The 16048-nt window shown below is 38.0% G+C and overlaps 1 protein-coding gene across 2 annotated transcripts in view; it reads left to right on the top strand.

Annotated features, from left to right (window-relative positions):
• Positions 1-16048, top strand: part of TESMIN (testis expressed metallothionein like protein) — a 77974-nt gene that overhangs the window by 53942 nt on the left and 7984 nt on the right. For both annotated transcript variants that reach the window (XM_040701749.2, XM_040701748.2), the window contains 4 exons: positions 6368-6527; positions 9454-10169; positions 11424-13102; positions 13455-15417. The gene's annotated coding sequence lies outside the window, so the exon portion shown is untranslated. The remainder of the gene's footprint in view (positions 1-6367; positions 6528-9453; positions 10170-11423; positions 13103-13454; positions 15418-16048) is intronic.

Below are 16048 nucleotides of genomic sequence, written 5' to 3'. Positions count from 1 at the left end.
GGCAATTTTCACTGAGAGGATTTTTACCCATTTTACCACCTGCAGCTCAGTGTCAAATAGAACTAAATATTATAGATACCTTCTGTATGAAGGACCATTTTCTGTTCTGAATTACACTGATATCAACTAATGATTTCCTGTTATTACATCATTCAGTGTGTTAATATTGCTATTATTCACACTACATATGATTACAACAAAATTGTCACCATATTACGTCTTTTAAAATGGTTTTTACTTCAGGACGCACGTTGATTTTTAGGTTAGTTGTATATTTAAGAAAGAAACAATAGATTAAAAGGTTTGGAGGAATATTCTGAAAAAAAAAATATTGCTATACACCCAATAGTATTGAGCAGTCTTGATAATGCTTCATAAAACTTGAAGGAGAATCAAATATTTGTCAGATTTGATTACAATTAGCCAACAGCTTCAAAGCTGTCAAGGACGGGTTGCCAGCCAATGCAATTACATGAGCTTAATTTCCTAAAGATGTCAGACTGAAATAGAAGCTCTCTTGGTGGGAGTTTATCTAATAACCTGAGAAAAGCCCTGAGATTCTGAAATAGAAATTCCCAGAAATACCATTTGTTAGGGTTTCTGGTTCTCTCAGTAGTGGATCAATCTATGTTGCACATCCTACTGTATTTTCTGGTCTCCTGCATCCCCAGACTACTGCTATCTGGGCAAAGTGGCTATATGTAGTAGAGCCTCTGCTCCACCACTATCATTAATAGGGCCGCTCAAGGGAGGGAATGGTTCCAGAGATACTCCCTCTCTCAGAAGCAAACATGATATCTCTGATCTCATTTTGAATGGAATAAGGTGTTTGTATATTACATACATTGTAATGGTGAACAATCTGAAAGTGCAGTTTGAAAAAACAACAAAAAACAAAACAAACAAAAACCTCTTGTATGTCATAAATAACATTAGTTCCTTATCTGACAAACACTGTAACTCAGAATTTCTGCAGTGGCTTTGAAATCTCTTAAATTTTACAAAGTAAATCTTCCAGAAGTGGAAAGGGTTTGGCACACTTGGTCTCTGACAAGGAAGTGTTAACTGAACAGGGAGTGCTCCCACATCTTCTCAGTGGAAAAAGAAATAGGGAAATAATGAATGTTCTGATTTCTCACCTCTAAGTTTTTTCACCTGAAGCCCTGGGGTAAGAATACACTAGTAGTATATACAAGGCAGAAAGTGTTCTCCACATCTCACTTGAAAACCTTCAAAATGCTAAACCAACCCCAAAACTTCCCAAGCCAAAATCATTTCATCTCAGGCTTAGAACAGTTCTCAGCGACCTCACTTTCAAATGTAGCACTTCAGCTCTGATAGAAGTTACAAATGTTATGATCTGTTGAGATATGTGGTTCAGAAGAGATCATGCAAAGCTGAAATTTGCTTTAAAATTCTTTGTTCACACTTGTGATTCAGGAGGAGGCAAAACTTCTGTCGCATTTGATGGGATATATGCTGAGATCCTGATGTGTGCTGAGCGCTCACAACATTTCTGATTCTCAGTGGGAACACAAGTGCTTCTAATAGCTTCCAAGATGCTAGTTTCCATCAATGCTTTTAACATATAAGTTGGGCATATTGGCCTTTTTTAGAGTTTGAAGATTGAATGTGGAGTAAGGGGGAGAAATGCCAGTATGTCTGTTCTGCATGTGACATTTTCCATGGCTTTGCAGGATAAAAATGCCAATGATATCACACACAGGATAGGTTAAATAAGATGCCCACGCAATGGTTTTCTATTGCTGAAAAAGAATGTTTATGAATTCAATTAGAGGAAAAAAAAAAAAAGCTGCTTACTTTCTGTTTGAGTATATGGCTTTTTGTCTTTTGTGGGCTTGAACAGTGCTTATTCTTTCCAGTGGCTACAGAGGGAGCTCGTGCTCTTAATTTAGATCGGTGTTCAGTCAATGCGAGGTATCTGCTTGTTTGCTTGGGAGAAGTTAACAGAAGGCTGAAAGTTTGAGGCAAGCCAAAACCAATGGCTATTAAGGTGCAGACAGGCTGTTAAAATGGCACCTTTTTTTTTAAAAAAAAAAAAAGCACACGAATTGCCCAACAAATCTGTTAAGCAGCCCTAGCAAGACTAGTGAATTATGGTCTGGGGAGGACTGAATTTTCCATCACACTCACTTCATTTGCTAAGCACTTCCACCCACCTCTGAGTTTTCTTATTACAGGAAAAAATGCATTTAAGGATCTGAGATAATAACGTTCCCCAAGGAAAATGTAGAGAGTAAGTAAAGAATATACAGGATAGGATTCAGCATCTTAGCTTGAGGAACTTACTTATGTATGTGTTAGATATCAAGCTCCTATGATAGTGGAGAGGAAATCAATATGGTCAAGACTGACACCACTTAAGCTAATATAACCATCTACATGTGGTTCCAGTGACCCATTTAGCTAACTATCCATCAATTGCGATGGTATGTTTGACACGTAGCTCACCTGTAGGGGCCTAAATTCACGTCAGATAATTGCAGCCACAATGATATTCTTCTAAACAATAAGAAAATTGCTCAATTATTATCCCTGCCTAATGGCAATAAGTAGGACTGGATTAATCTGCAAGAAAAAGAATCTGCCAAGGTTGGTTATTAGGAAAGACTTGGTAGCTATTTAGATAGAAAAGGGCTCTTAAGAAATCCAGTATTAGGGGATTTAAGTGGAGGCTTTTGTAGAGAACAGGTTCAGGGAAGGTGTCATGAATCATGCAGGCCTATTTTATACTCCAGAAGTGAAACATTTCAAATAGAAAATCTCTCCAATCTGCCTATGTGCCTATCTGTGTGAACAAGGACTGTGCACAGCATATTTCTTCCAAGTATTTGAGGCCTATTTTTTATGCTATGACATGATCTGCATTTTTACTGCTGTGACTGATCCCAGCGCACGCAACATCTTAACTTCCCAGCTTCCCTTACTTGCCATCTTAATGTCCTCAACGCTTCCTTTGTCATTCTTTTGCATTGCTGTAGGACCATCGCCCCTTTTCATATTCTCTCTGTCCTTGTCTCATTTTATCTGTACTCTTTAGTTGTCTTTCCTGAAAAAAATAGGGCTTATCAGCATTACTTTGCTGTCTCCCTTTCTTGTTTTGCCACAGAACGTTTTGGTAAATGCTAGAAATGAAGCAGGCTGCCAACATTAAGTCACAGCCTGTAGCAAACCAGGTTTGATTAACTTAATACTTCCTGAACTATTGAATTTTTTTTTCATTTTCATAGGTTGATACAGTAATTAAATTTGAAAAAAGCTCAAGAAGTCGTCTAGATCAGCTTCTGTAAGGTAGCACGTCTAACCAGAGGTAGCTCCTCAGAGCCTTGACTGAAAATCCCCAACCTTTGTGGGACCCTGCTCCAGTGTTTGGCTATGCTCAAGATGTTTTTTTGTTTGAATCTGCTTTTAGATTTATTAGCATTTTCTATGTTGCAGCATCCTATCATTGTACATGTCCTAAACTGCTTGTAGCTGCAGTAGAGGAAAGTCAGATTGCTGCTAGCACTTTTTGACACAGAGTTTGTATGAAACAGAATGTGTGGCCTCCATTAAGCTCCTCTTTTCTTCAGATAAGTCTCAAAAAAAAAAAAAAAAAAAAGCAAGGAGTCTTTTTTTAGTTAGTTCCTTGAATCTGTACCGTAAGAGAAGTCATTGGATCGAGCACTTGGCCTTATGCCATTGAACATCGGCAGTTATAACCTGACGTTCTAAGAACCACAACTGTGTATGTGACTGTGAATTAGCAGTAATTTAGTGAAAACAGCAGCTGTATTTTGGAATAGTGATGCTGACTTGAAATTTATTCAGGATTTCACAGAACCATCTGTCATCCTGTTCAGCGTTATGCCTTATATCTAATCACTATACATTGAAAAATAGAGCCTCTTAGCTGCAGAATAAGATCTATGTATTTAATTGAACAGATTTTTGAAGATTTTATTCTGAGTATAATAGAAGTTAAAAAGGCCAAAGATCAAGGCACTACCCAGCCATGGTTATGGGAGCTGGTTGCACTTAACCAGAAGTCTTACAAGCAGTAACCAGCTGCACGTGCAGCTCAGCTATCTGTATTAGTCTCTTAGATTCTATATGTATATTTTTAGTTTGCTTATCATTACTAATAAGATTGCGGAAGGGATAACTTAAACATCTGCTAATGTTATAAGAAACAGGAAAGTAATTACATTTGTAGTTCTTCCCTAATCTCTTGTCAAAAAATGTCCATCTGTCCATCTAAAAAATATCCTTCTATTCAATGCTGCATATTTACAGTTTCTTGTACTTACAACTGAACTGTGTAAGACAAGAAGATTTTCTTAGCCAGCAGTATTGAGGAATAGTTTGCTTAATCAGCCCTTGATTCTCTATGAGAAGGTTTTGCAAAGAAGCTGCCAATGGAAGCAGATGTTTTTTAATGAAAGCAACTCCATTTTGTTCTGTGACTTACACAGATCAATTAAGTGCTACTGATCCAATCAAATACAAAGAATATTCAGTTCCCCTTTAACGTTATCAGCCGTTATTGAACCAACTGAAAGCATGCCCCTGTGGTGCACGAGAATTATAAATAAATCCTTATTACATCCTTTCTTTAAAACTTTTGATAACTGCATGTTGTAAGGACATATACAAGTTTCCAAGGACTATATTTTTATAATCTAATACTTAAGTAGACATATTTCCTCATATACAATTAAAAACTATTCATATAATGCACAGAACAGTTGCCAACGATCTTTCTTCTAGTCTGTTTCCAAAACTCTCAGTATTAATATGTCTCAGGATTATCTACTAAGAGTTCTCTAATACTTAAATTAAGCCCACAGAACAGTCCTGAATAAGTCTTATGTGTTCTTGTGAGAGTCACCTCCTTTTGAATTCCATCTGAACCTTTCAGTAGTAGCTGGTCTCTTTTCCAAGGGCTGTGCAGTAACAAAGGTCTATTTTTTTTATTAGCAGTGCAGGCAGACTGTGATGGTCCATTTTCTCTTATTGAGTCCAGGAAAAACCATATTCTCTATTCTTTGGCCTACAGGTTCTAGCGGATTTGTTCAGTTTACTTTATTATCATCCCAAGAAATAGAAGGGAAGAAGCCTTCTAGATGCTTCAAATTGGAGTATTAGATGTCAACTTTTTAGTATTGAATCCGAAAGTGTTTCATGGTTTCTACTTGTTTGTGCTCTCTGTTGTCAAAGAGATGGGGAAATTTACATCTTATGAGGGTCTTCTCTCATCAAAAAAAAAATAGAGAAAGGAGCAAACCAGACCGATAATCAGAGAATCTGGAGCCTTTGTTGTACCTGAGGGATTAATGGTCTCCCATGGGGACAAAAGGCTCAGACCACTTATGCACTTCTTTGGCTCGGGTACATTTGCAAAGTTTGGTTAAACCTCGTGTTTTAGGGAAACCTCCATGGTTTTTATCCAGTTAAATATCAGTATGTTCATGCGTTTTTGCAGTTAATAGCAGTACGTCTCCTGTATTTTTCTACTGAAGTTGTAAGAAAATAAGTGAATGCTTCTTTGTGACCTGTAGGTCACATGAAAGTGCTGATCTTATATGTATTATGCAAAAACTTGAGCTCTTTCTTCTTCTGAATGCAAGGGCTTATTCTGTTGAAGACCACGTACCGTGTAGGTTGATGCATTGTGCTCCTTTTGTCACACAGCTCCTACTTCTATAAACTCTTGGTTTTCACTTCATTTTGCTAGCTTTTCTTACCATTCTTTTAGTCAGATAGATTATAGAGGTGACTGTTCTGTGTAAATACCTGAGGTTCATTAACAAGAAGAAAAGCAGAGATAAATGCCTTCTCACATTAAGATTTTCTGTTGTGTTCTATTGTTCAGAAAACTATCTGCGTAAGGTGGGGTTTCTTTGTCTTCTTTTAAGGTCTCCAAAGGAAGCTTAGGAAAACATGATTGTGTTCAAAGAGCTGGCTTTTCTTTTTTAAAATATAGAGGAAATCAATAAAATAATTTTTTTAATTAACTGTAATGACCTCAGAAGTTTATAAAGGTAACTAAATGGATTAAGTCCCATTGACTTTCTGCATTTAAGACTGCTAGATTTTTCTCTCCAGGCTCTCTTCTTACTCAGCAATGGACATTAAAAAAGTGAAAGTTATGAAGGACCTTTACTCTGGCAATTCATATGTATTACTCATTGGAAGGCATGATTTCCTTGACCTGTAAGTCTCAGATGTCAGGCTGTAGGAGGTACAGTTCACTATCATTCTATAAAGATAATTGTCTGCAGATGCAGAATCGTGTGTGACCTGTTCTTTAGAGACTGCTTGTTGAAATGTTAAAGTGGTAACAATTCTCATTCCTCTTTCCTAGCTACTGTTGTGCAGCAGTGTTTCCCTTTCTTAAATCTGCTGTCCCAGAGTACACCCAGCATCACTATGGCTCAGCTATGTGCAGCAGAGGATCCCTTTGGAGCAGCTGGATCTGGCTGTGATCTGACATGGAGCAGTGCCCTGCTACCAAACCTTGGCATGTAAGTCCAGTACAGAGTAATGTCTTCTGATTTCATGACTAGTGCCACCTCCAAATATAAAAGTATTTCTGTTTAAAAAAAAAAAAAAAAAAAGTACATGAGTACAATGTACGCTTTCTGTATTATCAGAGTTTAGTAGAACTGCCACAGTTTAACTCCTTTGCTACAACTGAACCCGATCTCTTGATTCATAGATACATATCTTTGCACCACTCTCAATCTTTATTTCTCCTTTTGAATTTTTGTGTGTATTTCAAAATGTCTTCTGTCAAGTGAAATGTAATCTCAAAAACTTTACAGCTTGGTGTACAAAAAAATGAGATTGGTGTATCCTGTTTTTTCTTCATAAAGCATGACTAAAGTGCTTTGACAGGAATGGTGAACATTCAAAACAGTAACAAACTGCCTTCAGAGAATAAGATCACAGTAAGCTCTTGCTTATGTCTTCTCTAAGTCAGGGCAGCATGCCATCTTCTTTAGCATGCAGACCACGGTGTTTCCTGGAAAGAGAGCAGAATGATTATGCTTATGGCACTTCCTGTAGAGTAGCATAGAAGAAACTCCAGCTGGTTTGGGATGAGCTAGCTTGGGTGCTGGGGAAATGGTTTTACTGGGGATGCTTTTCTTGGCAGAGCAAATTATTTCTTGTTGGTTGCTCTAATGCAATTACTCTATGCTGTTACTGGCTCCTGAGCCATCTTAATCTCTCTGTATACTAACTGCAAAAGCTAGCTTTCTGTCTCAACACTTCATTGTTGTACAGAAGTTATAATCATGTTCTGGCTACCAATTTGACTTTCTTCTGTTGAAGGGATTGCAAGGCACACCTTAACACAGAGCAAAATTTGAAAAATAATTACATCTCAATAACATGAACTTTCTGATTTGGAGAGACCGATCATGCTAGATGTGCTACTCTATTGTTTTGTCCTGTTCTTAGATGGCTTGCACCTACAGTTGCTAAGATTTTAGACTGATAGAATTTGGAAGCTAAACATAGGAACAGATAGATGTGTGCTAGAGAGATTTCATCAGGAAATATATTTTCACATCATTTTCTTTTAATGAAGGAGGATGGTGATGTTTCATAGGGAGTTCTGATTTCTGAACACCTTTTATCTGTTTGATCTGACACTCACCTATGGTCAACCTGTGATTCTTCCCACAGATGTAAGGAAAAATTCATCAGGGCTAAGTATAGGAATTACAGAGTTGTGTATCGTCACCAGGGCAGAACCCTTCCACAGTCTGTCTGCCCCTCCTGTTGCTTTTGGCGATAATATGTGTCCAGTTGATTGCAATACCCTGAGTTCCAGCTGGAATTTCTATCTGGGCTGTTAGCATTTCCAGGATGGATGAGGAAGAACTGAACAAGTGCAGTCCAAACAGATTGAATTTGCTTCTTACCCCTTCAGATGGTGGGGCTGCAGCAAGCTGACGCATTTGTGCATGAGAGAGAGGGAGTAGTTGTGCATCACACGCATAATTCACCAAAACTGCAAGTAATTTTGCCTGCTGCATTTTCAAGGGAAAAGGGATCATCTTATGTGTTCACAGATGGAAAGGTATTCCAAGTGCTGTAGCTTTGACTTTCAAGGGTTAGCTTGAAGAAATAATTGTTTTTTCTTTTTGATCACTGTTTTTGTGTAGGCAGACGTAGGTCTTTTTCCCTATTCCCAATCAGGATCCGAATTTTTACAGCAGAACTTCCAAAGCCAGAGTTGTCTTTGTGAAACACGTGTGTAGTACAATAGTAAGTACAGTAATATGAAGTGGGACGTGTGTTATTTCTGTAGTTGAAGGTGTTAATGTATTCTCATAGATTTTTACTAAGTGAAGAAAAAATTAATGGCTAATCATTGTTATATTTTGTAATGTTTTTCATTCAGTATGTTGTGTTTGGAGTCCTTGGGTGGAAGGAAGCAGTTTTATTTAAGGCAGCTCTCAGGTGCAAAACCATCTTGCTGGAGGTGCAGTCCAAAAATCTCAAATGCAGCAGAAACCTTTGCTGCTATTAAAACAAGGAAGTAAACACATTTCTGTACCTGCGAGTAGTCAGAGATAGAATGGTGTGGAGGGCTTGATCTCCAGTAGGTTTTTGAGCCTGGTCTCAGACTTCAGCCCTCTTGTTTGAGAGTCTGTTTTCTGATAATGCTTATTCCACTTGCCAAGTAGAGAAAAACTAATTACTTTGTTGAACAACCATCTGACTGGTCGTTTACAAATACTGTTCTATGGGCACGTTTTATCAGCTTTCATCTCTTGATGAACACTTTAAGAATGGCATCAGAGGGTTTTGTGATTCATGTTTTCAGTTTGAGTCAGCATTCTTATTTTGATTTTTATCGTGCTTAGGTACGTAACAGGAGAAAAGTTACCAATTTACTGCTTTCCCAGTCACTCTTATTGGATTGCTTCTTTTGTAGGTAGCAAATCAGAGTGAAATGACAGCCATCTTAGTTTACAATACTGTATTCATCTGGCAATGGAAGTAAAGTAAGAGTGATTTGTAACTCTTTTGGAAGTACTACTTCAAGCTATTTATAGTTTCAAGAAGAGATGATGCACAGATTGAGATGTCTGTATTCAAAACCATAATTCATTTTTGTAACAGGTGATTTTCATACTGTATAATTTCAGGTTGGTAAGTACCTGATTTAGGAATCAGTAGATCCTCAAGAAAGTGTTTCTGAATATTTAAGCTAGCACTTTTCTCTCCCATCTGACAGTATGAGCAGGTATGGTCTTGTCTTAGGAGTCTCAAAAAAGAATTCAACAACTTGCTTAATATTTACATATCATTTTTTTTAAAGACTCCATGTTTCACAGAAGTATAAGTTTGTTCTTCAGAACATCAGCCACAAATTCCTGACTTGGTAAGCTAGCCTGCAGAGTAAGATTACACTTCTTTTATTTTTTGACATAGAATATGGAAGTACATCAATTCTTCACCTGAATTGTAATAACTTCAATTTACAAATGCTGAGCTAAAACAAACGCATATTTTCCTTCAGATTAGTTCGAAGATCAGGTATGTCTTTGCATTTTATTTTTTTCCTTTCTTCTTTTCCTCCCTCCACACCTTCTTCCCCTCTCCCCTTTCCCTTCTTTCTTTCTCACAGCACCGCAGTTCAATTATTACTGAAAATTTACAGGCTCCTTTTTCCCTAAATAATCAAATAAAGCAAATTAAATAAACCAGAAAAAATCAGAAATATGCCTGGCAGACAGCTAGCCTACTAGTTTTCTTTTGTAATTGAATAATATTTATCAAATAAGCTTGCATATACTGGAAAAACAAGAAAAATTATGGACTATTAAAATACTTATGCCTGTTTTTCATTAGGTATCTACTGTCTTGAAAAGGTAAATGTGCATTTTCCTCTTGAAGTGTTAATGCACAATTTCCTAAATGTTTTGGTGATAAACACTTCTCTCAAGGTATATTTTGCTAGCATGATAAAAATAGGAATAATTTTATTCTGTTTCCAGTTTATTTTTCTTTATATGTCCAGGATACCATTAATGCATCTCTGTGAAAAGAATTTCTATCAGTAACTGCAGCATCTGGCATCACCCTCATGTGATTCAACAAAGGAAAGAAATGCTGTGGGCGGTCAGAAGGACTACCTCTGCTAGAGGGTAAGGATATCTGCACAAAAATAGACCCTTGCTTTCTCATCTGTCGTTTGCTAATCAAAATGGTTTACTCCAGTCTTTAGAAGTTGGTAAATTTAGTCTCTGCTGAAGGTCGCAGGGAATGTTTCATCATCAAAGTCCTAACACAAGAAACCTCATACTTAAAAACTACGTTTTGATGGATTTCTCAGTCACAAGATGCTATTCTGTGAGAAGAATGGTCCCTAGTAGGACCTCAGTAATGGTCTCAGTAAATTACTTTTAAGACTGTAGATGGTTTTTTGAATTATGTGGTTGAGCAAAAGTGGTTCCATAGAAAGGTGGGAAGAGAAAGTTGTCTTTTTGCTGGCAGGCTGCCCCCTAGACTAAGGAAAAACATTAAAGTTTTTCTTTCTCAAAATACGAGGAAAAGAGGAGTAGGATGTATTTTGCCAATGTGCAGGCAGCGGCATGTAAGCCCAGCAGTTGTGTAAGCACCACCTCTTCAATACCGCTAGTGGACATTAGGGTGCAAACTGTAATGTAACTTGAACAACTGGTTCTTATGTAAGTACCCTTATTTCAGTCCTTGCCTGACTTGCGGTGTAGGGGTTGCACAAGGCTCTGTTCTATTCTCAATTATACAGAGATGATCTGAGGCAATTTTTAATGATGTCTGTTCAATACGGATAACTCTTCAACGTTGCATCAAAGTAAAATCCAAAAATATCCAAAACCAAGATCAATATATTTCAGTATTCTTAATATTTAGCTGGTGTTGCTGATAGTCTGCACCAGTTTCCTGGAGAACCTTGCCAAAAACATTTGCTTAGTTCACATAAATGTAGTTTCCATTCAAGAATTTCTGCTGGTAATTGATATTCTGGCCCATTATGTTAGCCTGTCTCTACCTGGGGCCCTGCTGAGTGGGACTCATGGCTGTTGGTTGCTATAGGTAGAACAGTCTAGTAGTTTTGTAAATCAGTAGTTATTTTCACTCAAATTCAAGTCAAATATGAAATGAGACTTTGCTCAAAGTGGAGAATGATGGTGGGTTATGAAATGTGGCATCTGAAAAAGCTGTAGCTCATAATCTTTCAAGTCTTGCGTATCAAAATTAAAATAGCATCTATTTTAGCCCTACCAGCAAACAGCTTGCTGGTAAGTACTTGCTGAAACTCTTGGTGCTTCTAGAGCTAAATTTGGCCATAAGTAGCTGGAAGAAATCATTGTAAAATGCAGGGAAAGCAATGCAAGTGCTTCTGCTGTATCGTTTAGCAGGAGACACCGGGATGCATCGCAGAAACCTGACTGTGCTGCAAGATGAACTGAGATAAGTGCTTTTCAACTGTTTTTACTTGCCTATTTTTGAACTGGGTCACCCCAGGTTTGTTCCATATTCCATACTGTCATCTCGATTAGATGAACAGAGTGATAACTGTCCCATCTGTGAAAGGACATTTATGCCTTTGATTTGATTCTATGAATGACTATTTTTCATCCTTATATTCATTTACCACGTAAGTGAGGCTGCAACAGCCAATAATACCTTTTCAAAATAATTCTGCAGAATGTTACTGCTGACTACATTTAGTTAGTTGTAGGCCTCGATATGAAGAAAATCTGCTTGTTAACAGAAAAACCATCACTGTAAAGTTTAAAAAAACAAAACAAAACTTATTTTGTGCTGTCCTAAGATTGCATTGAATTGCATCTCTGGAATAAACCACAGATGTGGTTTCAGATTTTAGACTGTGACTGTAAAAAATGCTGTATTTTCCCCAGGCCCTTTTTCAGTTGTAACTCAAGCACCGAGAAGACAGCTAATGATAAAATGCTGGAAAATCCATCATTAACTCCATAGGCAGGAGTGACCTGCCTCGTATTATCTGGTTTCCTTCACTGCACAGATCCTATATCTCCTGCGTGCACAATGCAAGCAATTACTGTAGTTGTTGAAATCTAAAATGCTTATCTTCTGAAGTGGCAGCTCTGCTTTCTTCTGATCTGAAGCTCAGATGTTAGAAATAGGCAAATCATTTTCTTTTCTCTGATTTTTCTCATAACAGACATCTTGATCTTGGTTTCAGAAATTGTTACCGTATCTTTAAAGCACATCACATTTATCTGCCACTTATCGCTGCGTGGTCTACAGATAGAAAATGACATTCGTAGTTTATATAAATGAAATTTACTCATTTTAAGTATATTTGTGGTTAGCTTGCTTACTTTATTTGCTTTTTATTCCCGCATTAACTCTTATTTGCAGAATGTATGTGATACTTAGGGAAAATTTAATGATTTCAAAGCCATTTCAATATTTAGATGCATCTAAAATATTTTTTATTAGCCTTCTGTAGATGAAGACCTTTAAAATGCAATTGGTGTCAACCACAATGCCTTGTGAGTCATTCTGGGCTATTAAGAAGCATGCTAATCATTTCTCAAGCCAGCACTTTTAAAACAAAGTCCTAATTCATGGACTATTTTGAAAATGTTGAATAGTAAAATAGTCCTCTTAGCTGCAGACTAATCCCACTGTAAGCAAAGTGGATTACATTTGTCTGTAGGCATATCTATGTATCCTTATCGCTCTGTTTTCTGGGCTCTGTTCTATTGCACAGTCTGGTTCCTCAGCCAGCCCTCATATTGAATTTTGCTGAAATAGTTATAGAATAATAACTATTTATAACAGTAAATATTAACTCTGCAGTTCATGAAATTGTTCATAACCATACTTCCATCACCTGGCTTAAGGATGCAGCCCTAGTGCCTTGGGCTCGGATGATTCTTCAGAAATTGTGCATGCTGTTAGTGCTCCTTTTTTAAGTGAAAAAACAGCAACACAAAAAGAGAGACATTGTCAGAATCGGACAGATGAGTATCACTGTCCTCAAGGTGACACGAGCAGATATCTCCATTCCTCTCTGTGGATTCCATCGCTATCTAGACTGCAGGTGAGATGCTGACCTACTCTGCCTCTGGTTGATCTGTCATCTGCTACTGTACCTGATCTTGAGAGCATATTTTCTTCCCAGCCATAGCTGTCACTGAAGTTTTCCCTTTTATTCTGTAGTTACGCCTTAAAAGAATTGGGGATGTTTTAATAACTGGTATGATGTTTCCTAGAAATGCTTTTTATTTATGGTTACTCTTACAGGGTTACACAGTATGTATGAATGCTATACAAAAGATGCTACCAAAAAAGCCAACAATTTGATCTTTTTTTGATTTTCCAAATCAATTTTTTTTGATGTGTTGTGGCTGTTAAGGAATTTGACCTCCTGCCCTCCTGTCTTTCACCCTCAGAAATACCTTCTGCTCCTCAGAAACACACTTCTGGCAAAGGACACAGAAGGCTTAAGTAAAGCTTCGGGACATTTTTTCAGCTGCTCTGTGGATTCACCTTCATAACCCACACGGTAAGGTTCATTGTAACCCACCCTCACCTTAGCTGATCCTGGGATGTAGGTAAGTGTGGATTCTATCAGAACATTGGGGTGCTCTCCGTAACAATGCTTGGGTATTTATCATGTAGTATGGAAACATTTCATTTCAATTCAGCATCACGATATAAGGCTTCTAGGGAGATTGCATCACGGATCAAAATTCATGAAGTAATTTTAACAGGAAGGAATTAAAACGTAGCTATTTGCAGGGAACGTGCATTGGGAGAAGTAGGAAAACTATTGTTGTGCAAAGCTTGGCTTTGTGTAAGTGCTTTTCTAATGCAGAACTTGTCAACAGAAAAATAAGCAGAAAACGGTTCTTTATGTGCTCTTTGCTATGAAGATGGGCTGTATCATAACGACGTAGATTGTATTATTTATTCCAAACTCTGACCAGTATTTAGAGTCTAAAAGGGGACACAAAGCATAGAAAAGCTTTCTTAAGGATAACAGTGTTTTTAAAACAGCCTTAATGCCAATCTGTCTGTATTTTGGCACGCTTAACTTACTGTTGTGATGGTAATACTGAGCCTAAGGAGCTACAAAGCTCAAATGTAAGGAAGGAGTGTCAGATGCCAGCAAGCTCTAACTTTCAGAATACAATATTTCTTCATCTGTAGTTGGCAAAAGCATCCAACAGCCATAAGAGGGCTGTATCTCAGTGAGGAGTTAAAGGGCTCTAAAATCAGCTTCCACTTCCAAACCAATTTTTATCCTTGTAGGCATAGTATATGAAAATACAGTAATAATCAAGTAGTGCTGTGGGCCTCATTCCCTCTAGCTGGAGGCACTGTTGGAATGTTATTAATATCTAATCTGAAACCAGCTGACAGAGAAGTTCCATTTGTACTTTAAAGTGTCCAATTATGCCAGTATTTCTGTGATTAATACACAGTGCTGTTTACACAAGTGAGAAATGTTCTACGTTTTGAGCCCTCCTTTTAATACAGATGTGGTTCGCAGCTTACTTTTCCAAGCAGGCACCCGCAGTTCATCTGACTCAGAGAGACAGTAATAGATGGCAGGAGGAAGGAGGAAGGATCCTGCTCCTGATTACCCCCATTGGTAACTGGCACGTGGGCCTCCTGAGCTGAGGAGGATTTCTATGTAGTGAGCAGACCTGATGTTCTTATTAGCTGTCATTAACTTCTCTAACCACTTTTAAACCTGAGCTTTATATAGTTTACAGATTCATGGCTTGACAGTTAATTTCTTGTGCAGGAAATCCATCATTTTCTCTTTGTGATTTTCTCTGTCTTCATCATGTTCTCGGTCCCTTTGTTCAGTGCAGAAGACAGAAGATGTTTTGCACGTGTATATGTGTATGTTTCTTACCTTTGCTCATCTTTGCTGTTGCTCTCAATACCCTTTACTGTTATTCTTTCCGTGCTTGCAGGGAAGCGGTATTTGAGTACAAATGGATTCATAGAGGTAAGGTCCTTATCTTGTTTCTAGTAAACTCTGAAATCCCTCCAGTTGTTTAGACTACTACCTAGCGTAACGTTGCTATTTGCCAAAAATAAAACATAATTCTGAGGCTTTTTGCTCAGTGTGGCAGCTGCAAGTTTCGCTCTGTACGTTATGAGTGCTAAAACCCCAAGCACACTGCTGGGATATTACTGACATAGAGCTTCACCTGCCGTTTTATCGACTGTTTTTATTCAGCGTTGCAAAATCTTTTTTTAACACTGTGCTGATGACTAACCATTTCACTCTTCTATTTCAGGTTGGAGGACAAACCTGCTCACCCTTCCATGTGTGCTCTTCCACATCAGTTATGCAAATGCTAGGACAGCCCCATCATTGATCCGTGGGGGATTCCGGTAACTGATCACCGGGTTTTAAAAGCTAATGGAGGGGTGGGATCGCCTTCAGCAGAGTGACCGTGTCTTGAGAAGCCCAGAAATAAACCAAGTTGAGGTTGCAGGCTGGCATGCAAATGTTCTACTAATGATGAACTTTTGCTGTCTTCTAAGAGGAAACTACAGTCAGTTTCTGAAATTAAATCAGGACAGCTAAAAAAAAAAACTTTAAGAGACAGAAGGAGACAGAAGACTGCTGTTTAGACTAATACAATCTTACAGAACAGTGAAATGTCAAAACTCTACTTGCACTTGATACTAACTGCCCATTGGCCTCTCCTTGTCCAACACAGGCTAAGACAGCTGTCCAGTGCAAGCAGCAACAGTTTTTCACATGTTAAGGAACCAAAGAAAGCTGAACGTGTCCATTATCAGGGCCTGGGTTGTGCTGCTGTGCCAGTGGTATTTGCCAACAGATTGACAACAAAGTGACATGAGAATGGTATTAGAAAACTCAACAGCTGACTCAGAATTGCTCAAAATGGTATCTTTACACACTTACTTTGTATTTGAGCTCTCCTCTTTACATTTTTGTCTACTCTGTGCTTGCATTTGGAAAGCAAACCTGGTGCTGTGCACAAGAACTGACTTA

This window comes from Gallus gallus, chromosome 5 (genome assembly GCF_016699485.2).
Source record: "Gallus gallus isolate bGalGal1 chromosome 5, bGalGal1.mat.broiler.GRCg7b, whole genome shotgun sequence".
Lineage (NCBI taxonomy): Eukaryota > Metazoa > Chordata > Aves > Galliformes > Phasianidae > Gallus > Gallus gallus.
Note: the sequence above shows the minus strand (reverse complement) of the source record. Positions and strands in the feature narration are given on the sequence as shown.